At 55.1% G+C, this 20,141-nt stretch overlaps 1 non-coding gene across 1 annotated transcript; it reads left to right on the forward strand.

The window, feature by feature from the left end:
• Nucleotides 1-2,231: 2,231 nt before the first annotated feature.
• TRNAN-GUU (transfer RNA asparagine (anticodon GUU)) lies at nt 2,232-2,305 on the forward strand. The gene has a single exon. It is a non-coding gene; the product is annotated as a tRNA-Asn (tRNA).
• Nucleotides 2,306-20,141: the final 17,836 nt, after the last annotated feature.

Genomic DNA, 20,141 nt, shown 5'->3' on the forward strand with positions numbered 1-20,141 from the left:
AGTTAGTTAAGTATTGTCAGAGCCGCATGCTGAGGCTGCCAAAAATTTGTGAGAACCCCGGCTCTAGAAAGTGTGAGGATTTTGTTTTCTATGTAACCACTACTTTCCAGTATTTATTCACTCTCGCTTGCATCTCTGTTCTTTGATAATAAACTCATTCCTGTTTTCTGTATATCTAAGTGCCGTGTTCTCAATAGAGTGGTTGGCCTGAACTGAATCTTACAAGCTGCTGTGGACCGCGCCGGTGGGATTAGAGTCACCGTTCTGCATGTGCTCAGTGGAGCGGGCTGAGCACTCCCGAGGGACGCTCAGAGGCTTTGGGAGTGTCTATCGCTAAGCTGTACACAGAGAGCGAGGCCTGCAGGGGGCTGGAAGGTCAGGCTTGCACTGCCAGGGGTGGTGGTTTGGGAGAGCTGACCCATGGCAGGCCTGGACAAGGCTCCCCCAAAGGTGCCTCGTTTCCCTGCTGTGAATCGCTCAAACGGGCACACGTCCCCGGCTCATTCCACCCCTGCACCCCCCAGGTACAACCCGCACAAGGCATTCTGCCAGGGGCGAGGAGAACACGTGTGCTTCTGCCCTTCTGTCCCATTCCTGCTGCTTGCCCGGAGCTAGGCTGCCTGCGATGGGTTTTCAGTGTTTGCTCCTTTAAGGGGGTTTAGTGTGTGAGTGGATGCGGGAGGGGAAAAGAGAGTCAGAAAGTTGTATCCCGAGGGTTTAGGGAAGCATCAACCTCCACAGTCCCATGAAGGCCGTGGCAAATCAAGTATGTGAGGCGGTGCAGGGCGGTAGTTCACACTCCACCGCGTATGTCAGCCTGCAATGCAAGGAGGGGGGTGCACCAGACGTCTCTCTTTTCCTTGCTCGCCTGGACCCAACCCCAGGGATGGATTTCTGGCTGGCTGTACCGGGCCTGCTACCCAGCAGTGTCTTCAGCCCACTCCCGGTGAAAATTCTCACCCTTCGTCTCACAAATAGGGTGCAGGCCGTATCAGGCCAGGCTGGGGTTGGCATTAGCTCCGCTCACCCCAGGGCCCTGGGCAGCAGACGGTTCAGAGTCTCAGTTGGTTTTAAGAGCCATGGCAGGAGAGGGAAAGTAGGAGCCCCTTAAAACTATATTGGGCACAGACAGGCTCTTGGGAAGTTTGATTTGTCCCATGGCCCCATCCCCACTCTGCCCCTTCCCCCAAGGCCTCACCCTCGCGCCCCCTCTTCCTGCGCCCAGGGAGTCAGCGCCCACAGCAGGTGTGTAAGACTAAGTGACGCGTGTGTGTGTGATGGGGAGGGGGGAGGGTTAGGAAATTTCTGTATTGATAAACGCAAGAGTTCAAAATGATTCGGGCCTCAAAACCGTGAGACCCACTTAAAAATCATGAGACTTAAAATACTAAATGCAGAATTTTTATCTGCTGGTTTGTGAGCCTTTGGCGGTCATGGTGTGGAAGCAGGAAGAGTAGTGTCGTCCCCAGGGGGAGCCAGCAGGGCCGGGGCAGAGAAGGGTGTACAGTTCCGGGGAGGGGGCGGCAGGGGGGCCCAGGCCCAGGTGAGTTCAGTTTCAACAGCTGGAGGTGGTGGTGCAGGGTACGGGGAGACTGAGGCACATGTGCCGGGCTGGGCTACCTACACTCAGAGCCCTGGGTATAAACAGAGAGACTCAGCCTAAGCAATTGCTTGGGGCCCCCAGCAGCTCAAGGGGGGGCCCCTAGTCCCTTTTTTTATTATAAGAACTTGTCTGGTTTAGTATTGGGGGAGGGGCCAAAAGGCAACTTGGGGGGAGGGAGAGGAAGGGATGGGGCGGGCCAGAGCCTCTCCGCAAGCAGGGGAGAGAGAGAGAGAGAGAGAGAGAGAGAGAGACACCCCCCAGCGCCTGTCTTCCCACTTCCACAGTGTAAGGTGGGGGGTGGGGAAGAGCGAGGGGGCGGGGCCGCAGGGGAAAGGGTGGGGCAGGGGGCAGGGCCCCGGTTCGGGCTCCAGTGGTCCCCACCCCCCCCCCCCCAACACAGACACTTTTAGGTACTTCCACTGCCCCGGAAAGCCGAGTGGGGGGGGAACTGGGCTGTCGCCCCTCCGCAGCCAGCTGCTGCACACAGGGCCTGCCGGGGAGGGGCTGCGGCTCGCCGGGAAGCCGAGCCCGGGCAGGGATCAGGCTGCTGCTGCCGGCACTCCCCAGCCAGGCTCTCCCCAGCAGCTGGCTATGGCCGCTTGCTCCCTGCCTGGGGCCTGGCTGCCCGGTCTCTGTGACGCAATCGGTTAGCGCATTCGGCTGTTAACCGAAAGGTTGGTGGTTCGAGCCCACCCAGGGACGCGGACCTGCTTTGGGGGGGTAGGGACAGCTCAGTGGTTTGAGCATTGGCCTGCTAAACCCAAGGTTGTGAGTTCAATTCTTGAGGGGGCCATTTGGGATCTGGGGCAAAAAGTGGGGATTGGTCTTGCTTTGAGCAGGGGGTTGGACAATTGGACCGGCTGAGCTCCCTTCCAGCCCTGAGATTCTATGACCGGGGGGAGGGGGGGAGCAGCAGGAGGACACAGCCCTGCCCCTCCCACCCACATGTCTGGAAGACGCGCCTAATATGGTATCATACGTCACTTTGGGCCGGTTTCCCCGACAGTCTATAGCGGGGGTGTTCAAACTGCAGCCGGCGGGCCAGGGGACCCTCCTGCCCGGCCCCTGAGCTCCTGGCCCGGGAGACTCGCCCACTTCCCCGGCACCTGGCTACGCTGCGCTGAGCCGTGTCGGGGGGTGGCGGGCGGCTCCATCCCGCTCCCCGATGCGCCTCTAATGGATCAGTCCGTGCGGGTGTCCCCGGATCCCGCGGCTATTGAAGGAGGACACCCCCGCCCAGCCTGAGCCGTAAGCCCTGGAGACAGCGGCGCAAGAGCGGGGAGCGGTGCGGGATCCTGACCCGCTGGAGCCTCTGCTCTTCGCCCGCTCCCCAGGGGCAGACAGCTGGGTGCGTTTCCCTTCCGTGTTGCTGACCTGCCCAGCTGAGCGGGGCTGCAGCCGCGGGACCCTCTCCCCGAGCCTGGCGGCTCCCGGCAGGGCAGCCCGTCCCCTCGCTGCTCCCTCTGCCTGCCCGCCGGGGTCGCTCTGAGCCCGCTCCCCAGGGGGGGCTCTGGCTCCAGGGGACACGAGCCTGGGCGAGCTGCGAGCCGGGCTCCAGGTGCCGGCTGCCCGCGGAGCGATCGGGGGCTGGTGGTCTCCGCCAGCAGGTGAGGAGGGGCTGGTGTTGTGCACGGATCGGGGAGAGGGCGAGCAGGGAGGTGCCGGGTTGCGGGGGGGAGAAGAGTTGGGTGGGTGCATCGATCACACTGGGGAACACGGGGTCTATTGGGGAGGGGGCTGTGTGCTGACCAAATGGGGGAGGAGGTTCGGGCGGGGTTATTGCGGAGGGGGCTGTGCACTGACCAGATGGGAGCAGGGGCAGGTGGGGTCTATTGGGGAGGGCGCTGTGCTCTGATCAGGTGGGGGTATTGGGGACGGGATGGGGCGGGGTCTATTGGGGTGGAAGCTGTCTGCTGACCAGATGGGGGAGGGGGTCGTGCGGGGTCTATTGGGGAGGGGGCTGTGCGCGGACCAGATGGAAGGAGGGTTAAGGGGGGCAAAATAGGCGGGTAACCTGCAGGAGCTGAAGTTGCCTCCCGAGACAAGAGCTCCGCTGCTGGGCAGCAAATCATGAGCGCAGATCGTTTTGGGGCGGAAGGGGAAGTGATTTTTCTCTGCAGTGAGAGAAGACGTCTCCGTTGGTCCCCAGGGCAGACTTCGTTTCTTTGTCTTTTAACTGATGGGCCAAAGTGTCCTAACGCCCCCTCTGAACTGCCGTCCCAGCAGCGCCGCGTGTCTCAGCCCGCTGTGTGGGGGGGTCTGGGGCTGACCCTCACTTGGGGTCCCAAGCAAGCGCTGGGGATGAGGCGCTGAAGGACGGGATCTTACTGGAGGGCAGCTGAAGAGATTTTATTCTAGCAAAGCGCCAGCTCTCTGCCTAAAGCACCGATCTCCTGCCTGCTCTGAAATCCACCCGCTGACTTGGAGCCTTGACAGTTTGTGTGCCTCGGGGGGGCACAGGGCCATTTGGACAAGGGATTTCTGAGATCCCCTCCTCCCCCTAACAAAACCCCCAACCAGCTAAAGTTGATCTGCTTTCCATACAGCCAAGGCTGCTCAGATCACTGCAGCAGGGTTTTAAATGCATCCGATGAAGTGAGCTGTAGCTCAGGAAAGCTTATGCTCAGATAAATTTATTAGTCTCTAAGGTGCCACAAGTCCTCCTGTTCTTTTTTTAGATGGCTGAGAGTTCTCCAGCAGAGTGCAGGGCGACCCCCAGCCCTTTGGGGGAGATCAAATGACCACGTTATGAACCACTTTGATTCTAGGTTTGCCTGCTGCTCAGCCGGTGTGAGACTCAGATGCCAAGCAGATCACACTGTGCCCGTGCAGGGAGAGAGGGGAAGGAGCTTGAAAGCTAGTTATGGGTGCCTGTCACGGGTAGGCGGGGCATGTAGCAGATCAGGTCTCTGAGGCCCTGTTTGTCAACCATTCAGTTTTCTTCAAGTTGCAAGGAGAGAGGCTTGTAGACGGCCTGGAGAAGAAATCACTTTGCATGAGGATTCTGTCGATGTTTAAGCCGAGGGGTGTTTTCTGCAAAGGGAGGAGGTGGGAAGGAACCTGCTTTACGGCTCAGGCTCTGTCTGCACTTAAAACACGATAGCTGCTGCAGCCCTTCAGTACAGACACTTCCCACAGCAACGGGACTCCGAGTCCAGCGCTCTAGGCCTCGCTGCCTCCATTAGTACAGAAAAGAGTGAGAAAAATGATGAGGGACGTGGAGCAGCTTCTCTGTGAGGAGAGATTAATAAGACTGGGACTTTTCACCTTGGAAAAGAGATGACTAATGGGGGATAAGATAGAGGTGTATAAAATCATGACTGATGTGGAGAAAGTAAATCAGGAAGTGTTGTTTACTCTTTCTCATAACACAAGAACCAGAGGTCACCCAATGAAATTAATAGGCAGCAGGTTTAAAAGAAACAAAAGGAAGTATTTCTTCACACAATGGAGAGTCAACCTGTGGAACTCCTTGCCAGAGGATGTTGTGAAGGCCAAGACTATAAGAGGGTTCAAAAAAGAACTAGATAAGTTCATGGAGGACAGGTCCCTCAACTGCTATTAGCTAGCATGGGCAGGGATGGTTTCCCTAGTCTATATTTTCAAGAAGCTGGGAATGGGTGACAGGGGATGGATCACTTGATTACCAGAGCTCCTGTGATTCTGGGTTGTTTTTTTTTTTAATCTCTCCACAATTTTGGTTGCAATTGAAACTTCTAGTTAAAGTGATCAGTGTGGGGGGAGGGCGGGGGCTGGACTCTCTGTTGCCTTGCACTTTGTTTGTGTCACCTTTACACTGATGCAAAGTGAGCATGAAATACCAAAAGAACTGCAGACAGTAGTGTAAATGACACACACCAGGATCAGGATATGGCTGGATTGGGGCCCAGAACTCTTCCCTCACCCACCCATCACGGCACAAGGAGTTTGATCCTGGGCCTCATGCCAACTGCCCATAAGGGGCAGCTTAGAAATTCTTCGGTTGCACAAAGCTGGTGTGTCTCCCTATGTCACCTGCCTCCTCCCAATCTTTAGTCTGGGGACTTGGTGTGGTAGCAAAGAGAGTGTGGTGCATAATACTGGCTCAGAACTGCTGCCATGACAGCCAGTGTAACTTAGAGCAGCCTCAACGGTGCTCTACGTTTTATGTCAGGTGCTATTTCAGGCACCAGCCAGCCGAAGCTTGGGGGAACAAAAGGGTGACTTCAAGCCCCCTTTTCCCATCCCTCTCTGCTGAGCCAAGTGAAAACTTGGCACTGCTGAGAATTCAGACTCAGGCATAAGGCAATGGAGAACGCCAATCTTTCTTCTGCTGTGAAGAGTTGGTAAAACTCAAAGCCCAGATGGCACCGTTATTAAGCCCATTATTTTTTTCTCTTTGCTATTTAGAAATAATGAGATGCAAAACCAATATGAGTGCAGCAGTAATGTTGTATGGTTCGGACACACAAGTTAAGTTTCCTATGACAACACGAACTTGATCAACTTGCATGTGTGGAGCATATTTTTCCTCTTCCTGTTGTTCTTGTTGTATTTCAAAATTTGCCACCCAGGTTTCTTTGTGGCATGTAATGCGGCTTGTATTAAAAACGCCACAAACGCAAACTTACAGGAATGGGCCAGAACTTGACAGCTTACAGGAGTGGCCGCTACAGGGATCGGGGCTGATTTTAGAGGGCACAATTTTCAAAAGCACCAAAGTGACTTAAGTGCACTGGGAAATTTTACCTCTAGTCTTCCTTATAAATTAATTTTTTATTTTATTTTTTTTTAAAGGGAGCTGTAGCCTGTTTTCCACAGGGTCAGTCTGAGGTCAAGCCAATGCCGTAGGGCATTTCAGGCTGCTGTCCTGTCTGGTCCAGCCCAGGGGACAATATCTGATGCTTCCAGGGAACGCAAGAACCCGCTGTAACATACATGGCTAGTTTTACCATGCTGTAAATGCAGGTGGGGAATTCATTACTGACCTCCGTGGTGTTCAGACTATGTCCTGAAGCATGGGATTGGGCCAGAGGGACAGCTAGCGCTGGACACAGTGTCTAGGGTCTCAGAGTGGGAAGTTCCTTGGAGAATTCCACTGGGTGGGAGACTAAGCTGTGAAGGGAGGGGGCGAGCAGGAGCGTCTCATAAAGCCAAGATTGGAATAACTGAAGTAATGTTCCTTTTACATGGAGCCTCAGCTCTCTGGAATCTCTGCAAACGCTTTAGCCACGTGTTTAACTCCATCCATAGGAGTAGCCTTGGATCGCAGTGGGAGAGTTCAGGTGCGTACGTGTTTGCAGGATGGGCGCTCAGGGCAGTCCCTGACGCCAGGGCAAAGTGGATGTGAAGTGCCACTGTCTGGATTTGGGAGCCTGCCTGCACACCAAATCCACTAGGCGCTGGGTGCATGACTGCAAGGCGCTGGGATGGGGAAAATCAGCCCTGGGTGATTATTTCGAGTAGAAAAGCAGAGCCATTTCTGGGGTCTTTCAGCTTCTAATGCCCTTTCCCTTCTGCAGCTGGATTTAAGCCTATGATAAAATCCTTCTCAATGCCCAGTCAGTGCCATAAATCACTGGACTGGGTGCAGGAATCAGTAGGCGACGTTCTCTGGCCTGGGTTATGCCAGGGCTCAGACTAAATTATTCTTCCCAAAACTTTTAAAAGCTGAGACCCCTTCTCAAGGCAAAGAAACCAATCATGCCCCTCACCTGTCAGCAATGTGTTAGCGACCCCACCGCCCATTTTCATGGATACATCTTCAAACCCCACCCCTCCCAACACGGCTAGCCTTTCCCCACGCTTCAGGAGACGCTGGAGGAGATGATCCTAACCGTCCCCTCTAACCTTAAGAGCTGAGGGACCCCATCCTGGAGCATCTTAAAAATCACGGTTCCCAGAGTCTGTAGCGGGGCTGCTTTGCCGGGCTCACCTTTCTCCCTCCGTCAGGTTGGCCGATGGGGATAATGAGCCTGGAGATCTCATTCCCGCTGCTCTGAGTGGTGCCCATGTGCACACGACCCAACTCAGCTCTTCCTGTATCCCAGGAACGTCTTCATCTTCTGGGATCCTCATGGCAGCAGTGGGATGATTTAACGGAGTCCCTTAGTCATGGGGCCTTTCTCTCTCTTTTGTTTCAGAGCCAGCGTCCTGGAATCGTCTCCTGGTGAGTGGAGTGGTGGCAGCGGTGGGGGTGCTAGTCTCACTATACTGATGTGGGTTTTGGAAAGGTAGAGGGAAAGTGTTTGCCTACTCGCGACTCGTCTTCAGGAAGCTGCTGACTCATCCCTCCCCGCAGCCTGGAAGTCGGCAGGATTCCCAGGAATCTGAGCTCCCCGCAGTGTGTGACAGGGACGGGGACCAGGCCCAGGGAACCAGAAACAGGAATCGAGACCCAGCCCTGGAGAATGGGGAAGGAGACCTGTTTGCAAATTCGTATCCGGTCTGCTGAATTGTTCACGTCCAGACCCTCCCCACAGTTCTTAAAAAGTCGAAGCATTTAATTTAGACGCTTTCCAAACAAACCATTTTGATTTTTCAGTTTGAAATAATTTTTTGTTTAAAAATGTCCTTCAATTTTATTTTAAAAATTCAAAAAGTTACAACCCTTGAAATGTGCCTGGGTCTCTTTGTTTTGTTTTTTTTTTTAAAGCTTTTTGGTTCATCAAAAATTTGGAAAAATGTTAGTTTTGTTCAACCTGAAACCGTTTTTTTCCATCCCTTTTTTGGAATTGTGAGGAACCAAAAAATTCTGTTTGCCCAGCTCGAGGGGCAGGTGAGGATTTTGGCTGTTATATTGTGGGTCTCTAAGTCTCCTTGTTGCTCAAAGTTTTCTTACTGCAACAAATTAATTTGGGATGAGGGAAGGATGGGCAAAAGCTTCCTAAAAGTGGTGGGGGCTGCTGGCACCCAAACTGTTGCCCAGCCCCTGTGCCACCCCTTCTTCTCGAGGTCCTGCCCCCTCAAACCGCCCCTTTCCCTGAGGCCCCCCCTCACACCGCCTTTCTCCTGAGCTCCCACTTCACGCCACCCCTTGCCCCCAAAACAGTGCCCCCCGCACTCCCTTCTCTCCCCCATCATCCAGTCGCTCACACTTATGGCCAGTAAAAAGTGGTGGGCCCCGGTCTCCCCTGTTCCGGCACCCCTGGGTGAGAGTGGGAGAGGATGAAGAACTCCTTTCAAATATAACTCCCCCCGACCTCAAAACACCACAATTTGCCAGCAACAGCAAAACATGCACCTAACCAACCCGAGCCAGTCACCCTGTGTTGTGTGTGACATTCCCGTCCTGGGGCGATTTATGTCTTTGAGAATATGAACCCTGCAGGCCTGGGCGTTTCTCTGCGTAATGTGACCTCAGTGTTCCTCATGAGAGCCGTTGTTTGTAAATGTTTCAGTAGCAGACATATTTATCATTCATGTACAGACAGACATTTATTCACAATTAGAACTGGTCAAAAATAGCGAGGGTGGAGAGGTTCATGAAAATTGAAGAAGAAACCACTCCCCCTCCACCCATATTCTTCAAACTTATTTGGAAATGTTTTTAATGATCAAATTTTTGTTTCGTTTTGGTGGGAAAAACTCCATGTTCTCTCTGAAATGGGCAGAGAAATCCAAAATGTTTTTTTTAAAGAGGTAACTTTTTTCAAATGATCAATGTAATCCAAAGCGGCATTTTTAGTTGAAAGGTTGCATTGTCAGTGTAAAACACTTTTGAACCAGCTCTGTTACTGTATAACAAGATGAGTTTATTTTTCATGATGCATTGTTTGGGCCAGGTTCCCAGTGGCATTTCAGTTTTTGCACAGCTCTTCTCTTCTTGCGTCTGCACCTCTCATAAACTGTGGCCTTAATCTTGGGCCTGGAAACACTTACGTGCATGTTTCACTTTAATTACTGCTGTGAATAATTCCATTTCAATGGGACAACTCTGAGGTCGGGATTATGCTACGGTCCTATATCGGTGTAAGTATGTCATTTCTTTAATTTTCTTTCTTTTATATGTGAAAGTTCTTGAGAGGTTAAAGCAGGTAAAATACATGAACAGGTTCGGACAGTCCGAGTTTGTCAGTGCAAAGTGACAGCAGAGATGTGGGATCTGCTAATTTTCCATAAGTCTCTCAGCGTTACCCAGGATAACTTTGGGGATCTCTGTCTCGCATCGGGAATGTTCCCTGAAAGTGTCCAAACAGCTCAGAGATACAGAACCATTTCCTGGATCCATTCTTATAGCTGTCTTCCCCGGAAAGCAGTCTGGCAAGTGTTCCTGTCAGCTGATTGCTAAGTTATCTGTCAAAACACTAGAGTTTTCAGGTGCCTAAGTAGCTCCTGGAATCAGGGTGAAATTATCCTCCCCGCCACCACCAAAATTTGAAATGGTGCCCCTGAGTGCACGGTACCCTACCGTGCTTCCCCCATAGGAACTGCATGAACAGGCAACTCTGCAAGTTATCTGCATGCCTCTGCAAGTGACCCCCATGCCTCTCCATTTCCTTGGCCACATGTATCTTGACCCATGCTGGCGGCTAATCCAGAAAAAGAGGGAAAGAGCTCACCACTGCGACCACCTGAGGGAGGTGTTGGGTTGAGATCAGCTGGTCAAAGCAGGCAATAGGGACAGAATCGGAGACTTGAAGCTCCTCGAGTGACCTCTGCCCTTTCTAGACCTGCCCTTCAATCACACACAGCGATTGTAAAGTTGAATGTGATAGTAACTAGACCCATTTTAAACGCTTCACCACACAAGACAAAGCCCGTAGGATTCATCGTGAACTATTTATTTCTCTTCCCCGGCTCCCTGCAGCCACCAGCCACCCTGGAGCTTTCCCTCGTCTCTCCCAGGCTGGGCTCACTTGATCACAGGAGCTCAGCGGAGGGTCCAGCTTTGCTCTTTCGCTTCCATTCTTCACGTCTTTGGGTGGCTGCATTTGCAGCTGAGCAGCCTGATGGAAACACTGAGTCCTCTGTCTCGGCAGGCAGGCCCAGCCGCCAAAGCCAAAGACTCCCTGAGAACAGGGGGAGGTTCGCCTGAACTCTCAGGAGTGGAGGCTGGGCCCATAGGGTAGGGTTACCATATTTGAACTTTCAAAAAAGAAGACGCTCCGAGGGTGCGGGGGGAGTGGTAGCCCTGCCACCTATCTACTCCCTCCCACTTCCTGCCCCCTGAATGCCCCCCACAGAACCGCCAACCCATCCAACCCCCCTGCTCCTTGTCCCCTGATCGCCCCCTCCCAGGACCCTGCCCTCTATCTAAGCCTTCCTTCTCCCTGTCTCCAACTGCCCCCTCCTTAGACCCCTCCACCCTAACTGCCCCCCTAGAACTCCACCCCCTACCTGTCCCCTGACTGCCCTGCCCCCTATCCGCACCCCCGCCCCCTGACAGACCCCCGGCTCTCCCACACCCATCCAACCACTCCCTGTCCCCTGACTGCCCCCGCAGAACCCCCAACCCATCTAATCCCTCCTGTTCCCTGCCCCTAATTCCCCCCCTCGAACCTCCGCCCCATCCAACCCCCTCCCCTCTCTCTGTTCCTTGACTCCCCCGACCCCTCTTCATATGCCCACCGCCTGACAGGCTCCCTCCAGAACCCCTCACCCATCCAACCCCTCCTGCTCCCTGTCTCCTGACTGTCCCTTGGGACCCCATGCCCCTTCTCCAGCCCCCCCGGCCCACGTACCCTGCTGCTCAGAACAGTGTGTCTGGGGTGCGGAGCCAGACACAGTGCCGTGCTCCCCCGCAGAGCGCGCAGCTCCCCCGCAGCCCCCAGAGTGCTGCATTGGGAAATAAATCCTCAACCTTTTCAGAATTTTACAAATTCCTCCCGGAGGACGATTTAACACCCAAAAAGCCGGACATGTCCGGGAAACTCCGGACGCATGGTAACCCTACCCCAGGGACTCCAGGATCTGCAGCTGCTGCCACCTGTATGGTGAATCCTCCGACTCATCACCAACCAGCTCTTCCCCATTCTCCAACCTGGCCCCACGGTCTGACCGTGCAGGAGAACAGAAACCCTTTGGGACAGCAGGAGAGTCTCCTCAATGCCGCACTCTTCGCATGGCTTCCCGCGGTCACCGGGAAACATGACTACCCTGCCCCAGGAGTCTCTCAAGGAGCTGCCGGCGCAGTCACTGGGCACCCACTCGTAATGGTCTCGGGCAGTGGCATTGCAGAGGGAGCTGAGCAGACCGTCCCTTCTGTGACTTCCTGAATCGCTGCCAGGACGGATTCTCCTCTGCGCTAGGGAGAGTCCCCGAGGACAAGCAGCTGTGGTGGGGGAGGGAGCAAGACAAGCACTCCCCCTGAGCCCTTGACTAGCAGGCAAGCAGGACTCTGGGAGCCAAGGCATCGGAGTGTCTTCCTGGGAGAGCAGAGCTGGAGAGCAGAAAAGGGCATTGGAGGAATTGTAGAAAAGTCAGTGTCATGGCCGGGTCATGGGCAGCCAGACCTAGTGGTCAGAGACAGAGTCCACACTCACAAGACAGGAGTCGAGAGTCAGCTGGGTCACGACACGGGAAGAGCAGAAGCAAAAGACCAAATTGTGTTCAGAACCTCAAGTCAGGTGAGTCACCCTGAGTCCGGATGCCAGGAAATCAAGCCTGGGGAGTGGGAGCAGGAACAGCCAACACACAGTCCAGAGCCGGGGAGGAGCTCAGCTGTTCAGACAGCTTCTTCTTCCTGCTGCTGGTTTAAGGAGGTCCCCGGGGCCGATTAGCTGCTCTGGGACTCTGCCAATAGGAGCCTCAAACTGGGTCTGGACTTCGTCAGTCCTAGGTAAGCAGTTTTTCATAGGCTTCCAGGTGGCGTGCTGGAGGGTGGCTGCTCCCAGGAACCCTGCAGACCCGGGTTAATGACCCATGGGTCAGGACAGTGAGTGATCTCTCCCCGCTCAAACCTCCTGCACGAAACAGTCTCCAGGGTCCTGGATGCATCCTCTGAGAAGAAAAAAACACAGTCATGAGGACAAATAGGCTATGGAACAGGAGCCCCCTCTTTCTTGCAACAGCCCCAAGTGTCCAGAAGAGTGGACGGTTCTTACCTCCAGGAGATGCCTGGGATCTTCCATCTAAGACTCAAGGGGACCCCTGTTTCTTGGTCTGACAGGATGAGATCATCTGTCCCCACTGCTCCCTGCGCTGGGCTGGCTGCAGCACACATCTGTGTAAGAGGCTGGGCCAGAGAGATGTTACAATCGGGGTCCAGGCACCCCAGAAGGAGAACAGAGGGTCTGAAACCAGAAGACGAAGCAATCAAATCAGCGGATTCGACAGAGAAGTTTTCTACCCTACAGGGACATCAAAGAAGGTCTCTTAGGAAAGCTGAGATGTTAGTCTGGAAACTGCTAAGGCAAAGATTGTGACTTGTTAAGATTCAGTTTTAGTCACTACAAAGTGTGTTGTGTTTTGTTTCTCTATTTGAAGTGTGTCTCTTTCTCTTGCTTAGTATCACTTAACTCTCTTCTTTGTTACTATGCTTCCCAAACCACCTCAGTGTTGTGTGTTCCAGTGAAGTGTGAGTCTCCAGCCTACCCAACAGGCTGAGCTGTGCCCTGTCTCTCTGAAGGTAGCGAATAATTTCTGAGCGGTGCTGGGCCCAGAGTCCAAGGGCAGTTCACCAGACATCTCGTGGGAAGCCCAAAGAGACCAAAGGAGCAGGAGAGATTCCGGCCCCACTGACCCATGGGAACTTCCCACAGAAGAGCCTACACAGGGCTCTAGACACAACCACTTTGGGTGTGTACCAGAGTTCACTCACCGCTAGATGCTGGCCAGGCCTCGTGTCATTGCTTTCTCGCTGGGCTAGCAACCCCGCTCATACTCACTCTTGTAGTTTGTTGGCTGGGAACTCAGCCCTCCAACCAGGTGACTGTCCTTTACTCCACTCCTTCCTGGCTCGTGCTCCTTGCAAACAAAGTCCCAAAATGTCTTGAACAGAAACAAGGCCTTCCACCCTCGTGGGGAGTTCTTCCTCAGCCTGATTTCGGTTCGGCCTTCCCTTCTTGGGTTTCTATGGTCTTCTATGTCCCCTTCCTTAGGGACGGTGAGAGAAGCCAGTCCTACCCTGGACTCCAAGGTTTGGCCCAAGGCCATCTACTGAACAGCTGGCTCTGCTTCTGGACTTTTGCTGCTGTTTTCCCTTGTTTCCTCTCAGGTGGGGCTCACTTGGTCATCAATTTGGCCTAGCCCCAGGCTAGGCAGCCATAGGCCAAGCCACCCTGTTAGATACCCTCCTCCTTCCAATCCGCTCCAGCCCAGCTGACAGGTTTGCTGAAGGGATGGTGAAACCCCATTGCTGATCAGAAGGAGGTCAGAGTCCGTTCTCTAGGAGCTGAAGGTCCGTTTGTCCTGCTGCGGGAAGTGGAGCTGGAGAGCGGAGATGTTAGGTGAAAGAGACTGCATGATGGAGTTGGAGACTGAGGGACTGGAGCCTCCTCCCAGAAACGCTCCCAGGAGAACAGGTTTGAGGAGGAGTTCTCTGGGGAGCCTCCTGCTTGGAAAAAAACAAGGGTGGCACATTGATGAAGATGTCTCTGTCCCAGGGATGGGGGAAGCTCCCAGCCAGGCTATGCAGCAGGGATCCCATTTCTCCCCCAAGAAACCCATTTTGCCCAAAGAAGTCAATGGCTTTTACCTCCAAGAGGGAGTGGGCTCTTCCGTCTCAGCCTCTTTGAGAACTACCACTGCTTGGCTTCCTAGGACAAGGGACCTGTCCCCACTGCTCCCTGAGGTGCTTCAGCTTCTGACTGCACCCATCTGGGAGGCTGTCACACATGCCAGGGCCTAGAAGACATGCGGGGAGGAGGCTCCTCTTCATGTCAGACTCTGAGAGCCCAGAGAAGGGCCAAAGGAAGAATAAAGGGCAGAAGATGAAGCTAGACCGGAGCCTAGCTTCAGTTGGGCAGACAGTCTGTAGCCCTGATGCAAAGGTCCTTCTGCGCCATATGGGGCAGGAAGATCTCTGCCTGGGGGAGCACGGGAAATGGAATGGGGGTGAGATCAAGGAAAGAGGGGAGGGATATGGGTGTGAGGGAAAGAGCTCCTGCCCCAGATGAAGGAATTCGGGGGCCGCGGGAAGGACCCAGCTCCACAGAGAGGGGAGAGAGTTCCTGTGAATGCCAGGGGCCTCCATTTCTGCTTCCACTAGCCCCCCATTTACAGTGAGACAGAGCAGTACCTGCAGCAGGGAGCGGGACTTGCTGAACAGGGAGGGGAACCTTGAAGAGCATCAGACGAGCCACAGCCCTTGCAGTGCCTCGGGCATCTGGTGCAAGTGCCGGATCATGCGAAGCTGGCCCATGACCTTGGCTGTGACATCCTCATGCTGCAGGGGAAAGAAAACATGTCAGAGACTGAGACACTCCCCAGGGATCAGGGAGGATTAAGGGCACCTGGAACCTGCACCATCATCTCCACCCAGCAGCTGCTCATTTCTGAGTGGTAGATTCACCCTCCTGACCCCCAGGATGGAGGCTTGCTGTCCTCTCTAGTGACCTTCAGTGCCAACCCCCCTCCTTGTCGGGTGAGCTCCTGCCACCTCCCCATCCGTGCCCCTGAAAGCTGTTCCACCTCCAACCCACCTGGGGACACCGCTCAAGTTCGGAGAACCCTCTCCTCCACCCCTACCTCCATCCCCACCCAGGTAGGGCAGGGAGGGGGCTCTAGAAGGGTGGAGGGGGGAGGGAGGGATTCTGGCAGCAGTGAAGTGGGATAGGGAGAGCTTGAGACCTTTCCCCAAGACACCCCAGTGACAAAAGCTGAAACCACAGGATGGCAGCCCTGGTGAATGGGGCAGGTCAGCAGCCCCTGACGACTGAATCCTCCCAATCTCTCGAGAGCGGGTCCAGCCCTACCAGCAGCAAGACCAGCTTTCCACACCCATGTGCCTCAGTCAGTCACCATCACCAGTCAGTCCTTGGCCTCCCAGGATGCCAGGGATGGGAGCAACTCTCGATGGTGGCTCGGGTGACATGGACACTAGGCCATGGGGAAATGGGTGCAGCTCCGTGGGGTAGGAAAGGTTCCCAGAGGGCACTTAGGGGACTCTCCTGTCCTTCCCAGGAGTGATAGCAGAGCACCACATCCTAAGAACAGAAGTCCATGAAGGCCAGAAGTCCCCACTAGGCTCCTTGCTACCAGGCCAGCAAATGGCGAGAGGATGGGAAGGAGGCCCTGGGCCCCACCCCAAGCTTCTGAGTCGATTGCAGCTGCTTACCGTGTCCCCCATCAGTTGCTGGGCTTCCCCCAGGAGGGAGTAGACCAGCACCAGCCCAGCCTGGCTGACACGCAGCAGGGGGTCGTGGATGGCCAGCAATGCTGTCTGTACGAAGGATCTTCTCTGCCCGACGGAGAAGAATTTTTCAAAGACCTAAAACCAAGAGGACATGGGGCTCGAGTAGATTGCCCAGAGCCAGTTTCCAAGTCATGGCGGTACAATGGCGTCTCGTGCCCCAAAGGGCGGGGAAGAGAGCTGCTGTGGCCAAGGCAGTTCATTCCCCAGGAGGCTTTCAGGGTCCCAGGGTTCAGGGAAGCCCCTTTATTAAAAGGTGGCAGATGCTGAGGGACCAAAGCCTCCAGTGGCTCTTTCGAGAAGGCAATTTAGGGCAGGGGCCAGGATGGGCTGGAAATGGATCTCTAATGTGTGTGAGCAGGCCCACTCTGCTGTGCAGGGAACAGAGACGACAGGGGACCCTGTCTTGCTTCCAGCAGAGAGATCTCCTGCACCTCAGCGGCTAGAGGAGTGTGTGTGTGTTGTTGAGGGGAGGAGGGGGTTGGAGCTGACAGACCAAAGGTCTCTTCCCCCAGCTAAGTGATTTCTCTAGTTGCTGGCTATGGCATCTGCAGCTCCTTGGTTTCTTCAAGGGGAATCCAACCTGCAGCCTGACAAGAACAAGGAGACTCCTGGCCCAGTCCCAGTGTGGGACCTTTAGCACCAGCGTGTCCCACTGGTTGCTGGATGAGGAACTGTGAGCTGGAAATAAGGAGCGGGCTCTTTTCCTGTCTCCAGGAGGCATCCACTGCAGGGAGCCCAGCCAGCCCCACTCCCTGAGCTGTGTCATGCCCTGGCACAGTGCCCTTACCTCCCCCACTCTGGCTGTGTTCTTGTAGCCCAAGAGCCTGCTGTCCTGGTGCCAGTCATAGCACCAGAGATCCTCCACGTCATGTATGGTCAGGCCTGGAAGAGAGAGAGAGAGAGAGAGACTTTTCTCCTCATTCTGGTTGCAGTTTCTGTGTCCTTCCAGTCCCATTGGTGGCTGCACAGTGGAGTGGAGAAGAACAGAGGCAGAGAGAGACTTGTCCTCCGGCTGGGGTCAGTCTGAGAGAAATGGTCTAGGGTCCCATTTTCAACCTGTGGTCACTCTTAGTCCCCTATTGGGTTCCGTGTCCCAGCTGGGTTCCTTACCCCTCTGTTGGAGCAGCAGTTGGTAGAGCCGGTAAGTCCCCTCCCTGGCCTGCCGGCTGATGTCCTTGTCTGGATCGCTGACAAATAGAGCCAGCTGGGCCACATGGCGACCCATCTGAGGGAACTCGGCTGAGATCTAATGGAAGGGAGAGCAGAGGGGACTCCATCAGCATTTTCCTCTCAGCTCCCTGTCCTCCCTGGGCCAGAGGGCTCCTTCCTCTTAGCCCCTCTGCAGGAGATGCTGGGGGAGAGGAGCTTGAGATCGACCCTTCATTTGCTCTGCTGCCAAGGGAGCCTGCAGCTGCTTTGGGATGCCAAGCAGGGGCTGGAGCATGGTCCCCTTAAAGGCCCAGGGACAACACTGAACCAGGACAAGAAGAACTTGACTCAAGCCGAGCTCAGTTCTGCTCTGACTCTGCCTCCCCATGAAGAACCCTCCTAAGCCACAGCCCCGGCAGCAGCAGCAGCAGATCCTGCAGCCCACTGGAGCCAGCCCGCCTCCGCCTGGAGCCAGCAAGCTGGGCTCGGAGCTCACTTACGTCAAACTCAGGGAGGGTGACTGTGTATCTCAGCAGGGCTGTGCTGCTCCTGATAGCCCTGGCTCGCTCCTGCGACACCCTGGACACGACCCAGAGGTTGACATGCTGTGGGGAAAGGAGGCAGGTCAGATTCAGTGGCCAGGTGCTCCTGCTTTGCAAATGAGCCCCATGCCCCCAGCCCCAGGGGCCTGAGACATTCTGCGCAGGGGGGAATAGCGGAGTCATTGATGGCAGAGCTTTAGAAGGGGATTCTTTCCCCCAGGACGCAGCTTGTACCCTGCAGGTCACAACTTCTCAGCGTCTCTCTAGATTGGGACAATGTTCAGGGTCGGGGCTGGTCCCATCCTCCCAGAACTCCTGATTCCTGAACAGTTCACCAGAAAGAAGACCGAACCCTCGGCCCTTCCCTGCTACGCAAATCCTTGTGGGGATGTAGGGAGTGACTGAGAGCACAATCCCCCCAGGAATTTCAGAGCACATCAGAGGGAAGGGCTGATTCCCTGGGTTCCTCCTCTTTCTTTAGGAAGGAGCATGTGCCTCTTCTCTGAGAACCATCTCCCCAATCTCATGGGCTCTGTGTGTTGGAGGGGTGGGGGAAGGGTGGATTTTCAGACTCTCACTCCCCAAGACAGCCAGGAGCCCTGTGCTTCGTGCTCAGCAGAACCAGGCAGAGCTCTGGCTTGGAGTCCCAGCTCCTTCCTCTGGCCCTCAAGAAGGAAGGACCTGACACTACATTGCACTGACCTCCCCAACCAAGGACGGCCCACTGGGGACCCAGCTAGGAGGACAGAGTAGAAAATGCATCTTCCAGTCTCCCCTTACCAGTCTCCCAAAGAGTTCAGGTCAAATGGGGCTCACCTCCAAGATGAAGTGGAGCCTGTCTGTGTCTGGGGACTCTGCCAGCAGGTTCCCCAGCATGGCATCCAGGACCTCTGGGATGACTTTGTGCAGAGCCTGCAAAGCATGGGTCAGAGTTAGGGAATCTGGGCCTACACCTGCCACAGGATGGGAAGAGGGCTCTCTGGGAAGCACTGGGGAGCCTCCCAAACACATCTCCTGGCCTTTCTCCTTCACATCCCACTGCAGGCAATTTGCAAGAATTGATGACCCCTGGACCTTTAATCCATGAGTTTAGCAGGTCTCTGCAGAGGGCCTTGTAGGCAGAAGAGTATGAAACAGCCAAGTTGCTATGGATGGAAGCTGGGTTTCTGGGCAAAACACAGCTTATGAAAGAAAGAAAGAAAGAAAGAAAGAAAGAAAGAAAGAAAGAAAGAAAGAAAGAAAGAAAGAAAGCAATCCCCCAGGGAGGGGTAATCTCTTCCCTGCTGGAGGGAAGGATCCAACCCTGCAGCTTGTTCCATCTCTGCTACCCCACCCCTAAATCTGGAGCTCCAGCAAATCAAGGGAGCAGGGACCAAGGACTACTCTGGAAGAGGAAGAGGATGGTGGAGGAGGAGGTACCTGGATGCCGGTGGTGTCCTTCTCCGTGCCCAGGGTGAAGACGGAGTGAAGGGCAGCTCGCAAGAGGTGGGTCTCTAGGGCTGGCTCCAGGGCAGGTTTCATGGTGCTGGCAAGAGAGAGGAGCTGGTATTAGACTGTGCAGTACAGGGGTGGGACTGTCGCCAACACGGACACCAAGCCACAGGGATAGAGGCACAGGCTGGCGAGAATGGAAACTGAGGCACTTAGCTAGGGAATGGCAAGGCCAAGGCGTCACAGACAGACAGTGGCAGGACAGGAATAGCTCCTGTTCCTTGGAGCCAGCTGCCACTCCTGTATCGGAGCCCGGGAGTGAGCCCCTCCCCAGGGCCCCTGTCATGTTATGGGAGTGAAAAGAAGAGCCCCGCCAGGAGAGAGTGACCCTTCCCACCCCACCATCTCTGCCAGAGGCACCACTCTTGGGAGGTGACCTGGGCGGGACAGTGACGGTGACTCCCAGCCTTGGGCCTGAGCAGCACTGGGGTGAGGGGAGCCGGTGGGGTGGGGGGGTGGGGCTGTCTCGGTACCAGAGGTAGCCCACTGCAGCCAGGGAGTGGGCGAGGACGGCGCTGGGTGATGAGTCATCGGGAAGCTCCTCGATGAGCTCCTGTGAGACGCGAAGGAGACAAAGGAGCGTGTGAGATTCAGGCCCGACTGACACCTCCCAGTGAGGAGATGACACAGCCTGTGCCCCACATGGCCAGCAGGATCCCCCACCACCTCCCGCTCCTCCCATTCCTTTCTGCCCATCAGACTTGTCCCCCTTCCCAGATTCCTGCCCAGCTCACTCCCAATCCCCTTCTTTCCTCCTCCCTGTCAAAACTGCCCCCATTTAGCCCCATCCCGATGACCGAGCTGGGACCATGTGATTCCTTGGCCCCCACTCTCAGCTGCCCTCCAGCATCACAATTCCCCCCTTGCCCACTACTGACCAATCTCACAATTTCTCCCTTCTCTTCTCCCCAGTCTTCAGCCCCAGCAATCCTTGTCCTCTGCTGCCCCCTCCAACACCACCCAGCCCCCACCCATGAGCCCGGACATACCCCTGCCAATCCCATGTCTCTCTCCTCCCTCCAGCTGCCGTATGGCGTGTCTCACTCACCACAATCCTCTTCACCACAGCCGCCTTGCAGCA

The sequence above is a fragment of the Eretmochelys imbricata genome, chromosome 14, assembly GCF_965152235.1.
Source record: "Eretmochelys imbricata isolate rEreImb1 chromosome 14, rEreImb1.hap1, whole genome shotgun sequence".
NCBI lineage: Eukaryota > Metazoa > Chordata > Testudines > Cheloniidae > Eretmochelys > Eretmochelys imbricata.